Source organism: Myxine glutinosa, chromosome 11 (assembly GCF_964187855.1).
Source record: "Myxine glutinosa chromosome 11, kmMyxGlut1.1, whole genome shotgun sequence".
Lineage (NCBI taxonomy): Eukaryota > Metazoa > Chordata > Myxini > Myxiniformes > Myxinidae > Myxine > Myxine glutinosa.
In genome coordinates, this window is record NC_136271.1 from 23176179 (window position 1) to 23187124 (window position 10946).

Here is a 10946-nt window from a genome sequence, read left to right on the forward strand (position 1 = left end):
TAGTTTAAAGGGACGACTGGGAAGCGCAAGTTTCAGAGGGGAGTAGTTAGCTGAGATGATGCCGTGTGTTTGAGGATTGAACAGGTGTGGTTGCACAGGTGTGCAACTGAACAGGTGTGTGGAGCAGTGTATGAGGGAGTAGTGGTGATTGCGTGTTGTGTTGACCAAATGGTCCAGGAAGAAAGGAGGGTGCAAGTGGCACCAGGTATGAGTGCACAGGTGTGCAACAACAGGTATGGAGAATGGTTGTGTGGAATAAATGGTATGGAATATCTGGAGTATTGGAATGGATGGTCGTGGAGTGAGAATGGTGGAAATTGTGGAGTGGAGTGGATGGTGCGAAGGTGTGAATGGGGGAAGAGTAGACCCCCCCCCATCACGGATACCCGGGGCGGGTAGAGTAAGTGTTAGGTAGAGGGTACAGGTAAATTGTGGTTGGATATTGGCATCTGTGGTGCGAGTGAAAGAATGGTCTTTGGATGGGTGCATTAGTGTTGTGGAAATGGCTGGGCGTGTAGCCTGTTAGTGTGTGTAGTTGGTTGGGCGCTCCACCACTGTGAGGATGTCGGCCAGGTGAGGCCGCAGGTGGGCTCTGGGAGCCGGTAGTAGTTGTTGTGGATGGGGCCCGAGGATCCGGAGGACGGACCCGGGTAGCCCAGTGCCAGAGGGCACCAAGGGGTGACAGAGCCAGGAGAGGGCCTTCCCCAGTTAGTTAGGTTAGGGTGAGGAGCTAGGTAAGCTCGGGTGGCAACTGCAGTGGTGGAGGTGTGTAGTGGGTAGACCTGCTGGGAGAGCTACACGTCGCAGCCCAGAAATTGTGCGAGGGCACCGGGAGATGAATCGGGGGAGTAAGACCCCAAATTGAGAAGCACCACAGTTTGGTCAATGGGAATTGGTTTTTAGAACCCATAGTGTAAGTTGGCCAATGGATTGGCAGGGAGAGACCCCGGGTAGTGTAAAGTGTGTTAAAGTCATTTAGAGGATAGTTAGGAAGAAGGATCTCCTCGCACCATCTGCATCCACTCACCTGAGGTGACAGGTACTCCACACCATGCCATGTTTTGATTATTTTTATGATGCAAATGTTTGGATTGTGAGACGCATCATGACGTGGGTCTGACATTGTGCGTAATTCCATCTCCTCCTCCTTATGAGGATTGATGATGAATTTGGTGATGGCAAATTTGGAAGTCGAGGGATTGTGGAGACGAATTTGGTATGGGAAATAAGGGGAAGACTTGACAGTAGTGACGAATTTGTAAATGGGTAGATTTTGTAAATATGGGGTAAGGGCAAGGGTAGTGTAGGTGACAGGGGGGTGACGTACGGTAGGGACGAGCTTTCTCACTTCGCCCTCCGTACGCATTTCGCCTTGCATTGCCTTATTGACGTGTACCCTTGTGACCTTACCCCTCGCTCAATTGTCTTCCCCCCTTTTGTCTCCCACTTGAGGACCTGTGCGCCATTGGGTGCCGAGGGGAGCGTGCGTGAGGTGGCCATTGTGCGCACGAGATTCCCAGAACCAGCATGCATTGCGTTGATGTACCACTTTATGGACCGCTGTTCTGCGGCCAAGTACCACTTGATGGACCCCAGGTTCTGGGGCAGGGCACCTCTGTTGGAGACCGGCCATAGTGGCCAGGGAATCTTGCTTGCGGACCTCGGTAAGGTGGCACCTATGCCAAACAGGTGGACCACCCTTAGTTGGCCCCTGAGGCCCTAAATAAAAAACGAACACAAGTTGTGCTTTTTATATTTCCAAGTAGGCCGCATGAAGCCAGAAGACGTCGGGAAGAACATCGGCCCAGCAGAGAAAGAGAAGACCACCACCAGTTGTTTTGTTGTGTTTATTAAGAACCATGGTGACTGTGCACCGAGTGGTGCTTTGTGGTGCTTTTGGTGCTTTGGTGGTATTGGTACTGGTGCATCGATGCAATGCGTGCTGTCTCCTCCCTCCCAACAGGAATTTCTTTTTCTTGTTCCCTAAAAAGAAACAAAAACAACACAGGTCCTGGGTTGCGTTGTAAATAAGAAATCACGTCATTGTAAATAATGCTCCCCACCGTAAATGTATAGTTTGAGAATAATTCCGTAATTCGGTTAGCTGTGGGCTTGAGTCTGTTAGACAGGGTGCAATGCAATAGGGGGACATACTTATTTGTGTTTTAAGATTGTCACACTCAGGGTCAGGTTAATTGTAGAGGGAATTACACCTACGTGTCACACTAAGTTAAAGTTTAGTAGGCCCGAGCACGGGCCTGAAGAAAGGAGGGTGCAGTGTAACGGTTTTGAGAAGTGTAACGAATTTGAGAAGTGTAACGGTTTTTTGAGAAGTGTAACAATTTTGGAGGAAGTGTAACGAATGTGAAAACGTTACAATGTGAACGTTACAAAAGTATGGTAACACCCTGGTAATGTAAATAATGGTCGCAGCCGTCCTCCTAGTTAATTCCATGAAACTTACACGCAGGCCACGATATATCTTTTTAAATAGTGTATTTCCTTATTCTATGTAGACTAAATATGTGTTTCCCACTCGATTGACTTTGCATTGTATCGAACAAAATAAGCGTAGGCCCTTCCAATTTCCCCAAATCATCTCCGCTCTCCAAAGTTCCTTTCAAAAGGGTGCGAGTTGTGTTCAATCCCGCAAGCCGCCATTGCCCATGTGCTAATCTCGGAGAAGAAAGGCGTGTCTCCACCTCGTCATAGAGGGGAGGAGTGAGCCAGAGGGTCGCATGGCCAATCAGCACCACGGTGAGCGACCCGGTAGGCGTGCCCTCGCAGCCGGCAGCTTGATTCCGCCCCGAGTTATAAAAGCGACTGTAAGGGACTGCTTCACGAGATGACCTGGGAGATGAGCGAAGAGGTGACATATGTGAGCTGAGCTGTGAGCGGTGAGATGCGAGACGCTCCAAGCCAAAGGGGAGAGGTACTCGGAGAGGAAACCAGCTTTGGAGGGACGCGCTGAAAGGAGGGAGACGGCTCCACCAGAAGGAGAGGAGCAGGTGTGCCCGAGCCAGCGCGTGACGTCTACAGCATCGGCAGCGGATACGCGACGAAGGGTTTTCCCGCCAAAAAAACCGCGAGGAATTGAGAGCTGCTGCCTCCGACCCTGCCTCCCTCTCCAGCAATCCACCTCAAGCCCTACCTGCCTGCAATATCCCCTGTAGGTTTCCCGATTGAATATCTGCGGTGCGATCTGGTCAACGTCGGGTGGAATCGGGTTCTAATCGGGGAGTAACTGTTCGGTCGCGGTTGGACCATCCGCTCGGCCCATCATAACATCAAAACCGCGTCTGTAACAGTATTATGCTGTTAATTTACATTAAATTGTTACAATTTTTCTGAGCAAGTAATTGAGATTAAACGCGTCTTAAACTTTGTAACACTTTGCAAAACACTTTGTTAAAGTTTATAGCAAGATTAAACACTTTTCAAAAATTATTTACCCTGTTTGGTGAGGACTTTGACATCTTTTCTGTCTTTTCGATCATCTTATTGATGATCTTATTGAAAATTTCAATAATTTGATTAGTTTGGAAACTTAGATTTCTTCCACGAATAAAATAACGAATAAAAAATAATAACGAATAAAATAATAACGAATAAAATAAAATAATAACGAGTAATAACGAATAATAATAACGAATAAAATAAAATAACGAGTAATAACGAAAAATAATAACGAATAAAATAACGAATAAAAAATAATAACGAATAAAATAATAACGAATAAAATAAAATAATAACGAGTAATAACGAATAATAATAACGAATAAAATAATAACGAATAAAATAACGAATAATAATAACGAATAAAATAATAACGAATAATAATAACGAATAAAATAAAATAATGAGTAATAACGAATAATAATAACGAATAAAATAATAACGAATAATAATAACGAATAAAATAAAATAATAACGAGTAATAACGAATAATAATAACGAATAAAATAAAATAATAACGAATAAAAATAGTAACGAATAAAAAGAAAAAATAACGTAACAATTATTTACCCTGTTTGGTGAGGACGTTGACAAGCTTTTCTGTCTTTTCGATCATCTTCTTCCTCTTTCCTCCAACAAGCTCTTGATGGAGTGAGCTTGCCTTTGTGGTTTAAATTCCTGCATAGTCTTTGAGTTGTTGCACACGTCTACAAAGTGTGGGATCTCTAATGAAGTGCTACTCCAGAGCATGCTCATTGCCTGTGATGCCAATGAAACCTCCTCTGATCTTCATCTTCTTCTTGCTCTTGTCTGGATCCGTAGTGTGTTCAGTGATGGGCAAAATTGGCATCATCTAAAATCTTCCACGTCTCCTGGTCTTGACTTCGCAGTTCCATCATATACCTGCTCCATACAACGGTCCTCCATCGTCCATAGTTTTACTGGTCATGAGTATGAACAGAAGGCAGGAGATCTTCCATTTTAGCCACATGAAGTAAACGTGAGAAACACTTATGTTGGATTCCCTGATTCATGTAGTTTGTGAGGAACTTCTGAATGCCTTCGCCATTTTCTTTCCACGAGCTTAATCACCAAATCGATCAATGGCGGACGGTGCCCGCTGTATTTCAGGCACTTGTAACTTCAAGGTTTAAAAAAATCCGACTCTCCATCTGATCTGGGCCTGAGAAAAGGAGATGTCATCACATTCTTTATAAACACTTAGTTTCCTCATATGATGCACGGTATTGTAAAGATATATGGCAAAGTAATCATTATTTCATGGTATAATTTACATCAATTTTATGTCTTCAGTTTAGGCAAGTTTTGCACCATTATCATGCGAAACCTGGGCAGCATTACCGAGTTGTCAGACTTGTTGTATTTGCTTTATTACGATTTGAACAACTAAAATGAAACGAGAAACTTGAGTTGGCAAGTTTTCTGAAGTAGAAGGTCTCCAAATGCAGTGGGTGTGGTTTATCTAGACTTTCATGAAACTTTTGATAATATACCACAGAGAAGAGTTGTTGGCTAATGTGAGGGTTTGTGGGATTGGCTGGTATAGTAACTATGGATTGGAAACTGGCTTAGTGATAGGAAGCAGAGTTTTTTTGTTTTTTTTTCTATACAAGATCGAGGCTCGTGTAAGAGCTAAAGCCCCTGTCACACCTTGACGATTTAGCCAGCGTATGCCGACGTATCAAAATTGAGTGCTGGTGTGAGTCATAGGCTGGCATACGTCGACAAATTTTGTGCATGCACAAAATTTGTCGACGAGCTCGGCGTACTACGACGTATGCCAGCGTGCTCTTAACGTAGCCAAATTTTTCATACGTCGGCATACGCTGGCTAAAATGTCAAGGTGTGACCGGGTTAACATTTATCACAAAAAAAACAAACGGACACAAAAGACATAACTCGATGGTATTCATAGAATACTTACCTAGCGCAGTCAACTTGTTGCGAGCCAAATCTTCTGTTTTTTTACTCTTTTTTTTTCTTTGATCCAATATGGTTGCTAGACCACGTGAGCGATGACATCATAAATTTATATTCTCTAATATAATTGTTGCATAGATCACGCTCAATAAATTTCAAACTGATCAGACTAAGCGTTGTCCCTGTCGAATTATGACGTCATAATTATGATACCAAATGACGTCATCATTAACAACACCTATTCCCCATATGGAGTTATTTACAATGAGCCATGTTTCAATTTTTTCCAAGCAGCGGTTTTGGAGATATAGAGGTGCAACTTTTTTCGGTTTTTCCAAGATGGCGCCTGTACCACATAACCTATGACGTCATGATTATTATTAAAATATTCTACATGAGGAGGCGTTCCTATGGTGAAAATTCCGTGGCCATCAGACCAACAGTTGCTGAGAAAAAAAATTCCCAATGATTGGATAAGTGTTGTACTTGTCGAATTATGACGTCATAACGAAGGCACCGATGACATCATCATTAACATGTCTTATTCCCCAAGGGGAGTACTTGACAATGAGCCATGTTTCCATTTTTTCCATGGAGCGGTTTCGGAGATATAGAGGTGTACGTTTTTCCAAGATGGCGTCCCGTACCACGTGACATCATAATGACGTCATAATTATGAATAAAAAACTTCAACAGGTGGAGGCGCTTCGATGGTAAAATTTCGTGTCAATCAGACCAACAGTTGCCGAGAAAATGAATTTTTTTAATGCAGACACGTACGGCACAAGGCACACAGCACACGTATGCACTTGAATGCTTAACCCCGCTTTTCGCTTCGCGAGCGCAGGGTAATAAAGGGAGCGGGAGACAAGATGGGGAGAGAGCGGGAAGCATACAAGTACAATATTTGAGAGCAGGGGCATCGAGAGAACTGTGGGAGGGAGAGGGCTTGGGGGGAGGGGGCGGGGAATTTCAAAGGGGGTGGGGAATTTCAAAGGGGGGGGCCCCTTTGTTTTGGACACTGGGGTTAAGAGTTGGATTTCCAAATTTACAGATGACATGACGCTTGGAGGTAAAGTCGATATAACAGAAAAAAAACATGACTGGAAAATGGAAAAATTGAAAGTCTGGATACTTTAATAGATTGGTATTTGCAGCTCAACTTCAGGAAATGTAAGATTCTCGGGATGGGTAAAAAGAATGCAAGGCGCAGTGCTGGAGCGTGTGGCACAGAAGAAGGATTTGGGGGTCGTAATACATATAGGCAGAGGGGGTGAAAGTATGGTAAACAGGTAGCTTATAGGTAAAGCTAACAGGGTTTTAGGTTGTATTCGTTGAGGGATAAATTTAAATAGGTGCAGTGGATGGTAACACTGTGCTGCAATTTAGTGAGGCCTCACCTGGAATATTGTGTATAGTTTTGGTCACCACATCTGAGGAAGGACATACCACAAAAACATTGATACGATAGACATGTGATCATGAAGGGTATCGGAAAGGTAAGTGCAGGATAACTTTTCGTCAGACTGGGGGCAAAACAAGATATCAGGGGTTAAGTGTAAAGAAGAGGAAAGTTAGGATGGGACGAAGGCAGGGAGGGGTCTTTCATTCAGAAAGTGGTGAAGTTCATGGAATGGTCTTCCTGCAAATGTAGTGGCAGCAGAGTCATTGGATTGTTGAAAAATTAAGTTGGATAGATATCTGGAAGTAGTGGAAATGGAGACGTGTGAAGATGTTGGTATGATTGTGTAGGCTTGATGGGCCTGATGGTCTCGTCTTGTGTTGAAGTTGTTTGCATTTTTGTGTATATCATCATACTGTAATGGAGCTATGACGTATGTACCATATGTATGTATGTACTGTGTGTGTGTGTGTGTGTGTGTGTGCATGTGTATGTTTACCGTATGTATGTATGTAGTGTGTGTACTGTGTGTATGTATGTATGTATGTATGTACTGTGTGTATGTATGTAGGTATGTACTGTGTGTATGTATGTAGGTATGTATTGTGTGTATGTATGTATGTATGTATGTATGTACTGTGTGTATGTATGTAGGTATGTATTGTGTGTATGTATGTATGTTTGTATGTACTGTGTGTTTGTGTGTATGTATGTATGTACTGTGTGTATGTGTGTATGTATGTATTGTGTGTATGTATGTATGTATATACTGTGTGTATGTATGTAGGTATGTATGTATGTATGTAATGTGTGTATGTATGTATGTACTGTGTGTATATATGTATGTATGTATGTATGTATGTATTGTGTGTATGTGTGTTTGTGTGTATGTCAGTATGTATGTATGTATGTATGTATGTATGTATGTATGTATGTATGTATGTATGTATTGTGTGTATGTGTTTATGTATGTATGTACTGTGTGTATGTATGTATGTACTGTGTGTATGTATGTATGTATGTATGTATGTATGTATGTATGTATGTACTGTGTGTATGTATGTATGCATTGTGTGTATGTATGTATGTATGTATGTATGTATGTACTGTGTGTATGTATGTATGTATGTACGTTCTTTGTGTATGTATGTATGTACTGTGTGTATGTATGTATGTATGTATGTATGTATGTACTGTGTGTATGTATGTATGTATGTATGTAGGTATGTATGTATGTATGTACTGTGTGTTTGTGTGTATGTATGTATGTACTGTGTGTATGTATGTATGTACTGAAGGAGCGGGGCTCCAACGCGAGTTGAAAGAATTGACGCGACCAAAGATGGAAATTCGTCCGAGTAGGTTTAATAAATGTATCGCACTCGGGTACTCTGAAAAGCCCGTTTATCGGGCAGCAATATATTGTTACAGACGTGGTGGTGGATGTTAGTTTACCGAGCGGTTTGGTATGACCACGTCTGCACAGTTTACCCGATTATGCTCGAACGTTGACTAGTCGCGCTACGCTAGGTCAATGAAGGAAAAGACACACGGCTGGGATTAAAATGACACGACACCAGGGATACGGTTCCCAAGACCTCCGGAGGAGATTATATTAAGGCGGAAGGTTCAGATTACAGGGATGAGAGGTACAGCATAGAAAGACAAGCACTTAGACACACTCTTATATTAACCCCAACAGACGACAGATAAACGGGACAAAAGGCTGACTCACACGGGGATTGATGGCAAGGAAAGCGGGTATCGATGGCTCAAGGTGCACTCTTGGCTCAAGGACAGGGTACTGTACGGTCCAGTAGATGCAGGGAGGTCACAGCGCTCGGAGGTCACGACTGGTTCTTCCTCTTCAAGCTCGGGGCGCATCTCACGTCACGTCCGGTACGTGGCCGCGTATATCCGGCGGGGAGTGACACGCCCTCGGCTCGTTAGCTCCGCCCCAGATGGAATCGGCTCGTTGCTTCTCATTGGGTGCGTGCGGGGGGGTTACCGGCTCCACCCTTGACGAGGGGCTGACAGGGAGCCCCTTCGTGGTAACCCCGTGGAGCGCATGGTCATGGCGGCTAACCGAGCCGGTGTGAGGACGCACACTCCCCCCGCGCGCCGTTGTTGTAGTTGTTGTTGTAGCTGTAGTTGTTGTTGTTGCTGTAGTTGTTGTTGTTGTTGTTTGGGGAAGAAGATGGGAGGAGGTAAGGGAAGGTCCTAAACTCACTACTGGTGCCATATAATCACATTCTGGTGCAACGAAGAGTCAGAATTAATGGAAACGAGTCCTTAACTGACATAGACTAAGAATAACTAGCAAGATGTCCGAAAGTTGTCTACGTGAGATGCGGTGGACCTGGGCACGACATTTAATGGGGGAAAAAGGGGAAGGTCGGTTCTACAGAGTGTTGTTTACAGACAATGGGACTAGGGAATGGGGGATTGGGGATAGTTGGGGAGTATTGGGGAAATAGGGGAATATTTACAAGCGGATATGGAGGCCAAATTCCATATTCGCAACATTGCACCCTTCTCTACCCTCGGGGCGTCCCGACCCGATAAATTTTTACCTATTTTAGTGTGGCACTCAGATGTAGTTCCCTCTACTATTAACTCTACCCTGAGTGCGACAGTTTTACAGATATTCACAAATGAGTAAATATGTCCCCCTGCGACATTGCACCCTTCTCCTCACAGAAACACACCCACAGGATAACCGAATCCGGAAAGAATTCGCAAACTAAACATACAGCCGGTAGGGAGCATTATTTACAAGACTACGCTGCTATTTACACTACGATCCAGGACCTGTTTTTGGAGGAACACATGCAGATGTTATGCATAGAGAGAGCACGCATGCCAGCATCGATACACCAACCCACGAGTGCTCTGTGGCCTACGGCCTTTAATAACGTGCAGAGCACCCTTTTCCAGCACGAAAAGCACCACCCCCTCATGTACAGTCAGCACCATCCGGTGCACCAATAAAGTGTCTATAAATCATTGTGTGGTGTCGCAGCCGGCCGATGTTCTGCCGCTGGTCTTGCCTTCGTGTGGTGCACTTGGCCTTCTTACTTCTTTCAAAAATAAAGAAAGGCGCCAACCGCGTCCATTTCTTTATTGTGGCCGTCAGGGGCCAACTAAGAGTGGTTCACCTGTTTGGCATAGGTGCCACGTTGACCCATAGGTCCATCCACGGGTGGTGCTTGGCCGCAAAAGAGCTGCGGTCCATGGTGGGTGGCCACAAACATTGCGGTCCATATGGTGTATCGATCCAGGCAGCAAACAGCGAAAGTGCAGGCCCACAACTGCGAAGCCAGCACCTCTCTCTCCTCTCTCTCTACCCCAAAGCCAGATCCTCGGAGGTGGGAGACAAAAGAAGCAGACAAGTGAGTAAGGTGGTAAGGGCGCAAAAGTGCACGCAATGCAAGGTAATGCACACTGGGGGCACATGGGAACCAGGTGAGACAGGTACGTTCCTACCGTACGCTCCCCCCCCCCACCAGGTAACCTACATGGCCCCTCCCTTACCCCTTACTGCATCCACAAAACACAACACTACCCATAAACATCTACTTTACAAATCAACAAACGTCCCTACTGTCTTCCCCGTTCCTCCCATAAACCAAATTCGTCTTCTCTCCCTCCTAACCAATCAAATTTGCCATTTTCAACTCTCATCAAAATTTGCCATCTCCAACTCAACATCATAATTTGCTATCACCAATTCAACATCATAATTTGCTATCACCAATTCATCATCAGTCCCTCCTAGGGAGGGAGAGATGGAATCACCCCAATGTCTCATCCACGTCGCGATGCGTCTCACAAATCCAACAGTAGTCCTTACTTCCTGCAACACAAAACAAAGAAAACACAGGTGTGGAGTCATCATCATCACCACAGGTAAGTGGCTGCGTATGGTGCGACAGGTTCATCAATCCTAACTATTTCCTAAATGACTTTAACAACTTTACACTACCCGGGGTCTTTCTCCGGCCAAACCATTGGCCCTCTTACACTATGGGTTCTAAAAACCAATTCCCATTGGCCAAACTGTGGTGCTTTTCAATTTGGGGTCTCACTCCCCCGATTCATCTCCCGGTGCCCTCGCACAATTTCTGGGCCGCGGCGTGTACCTCTC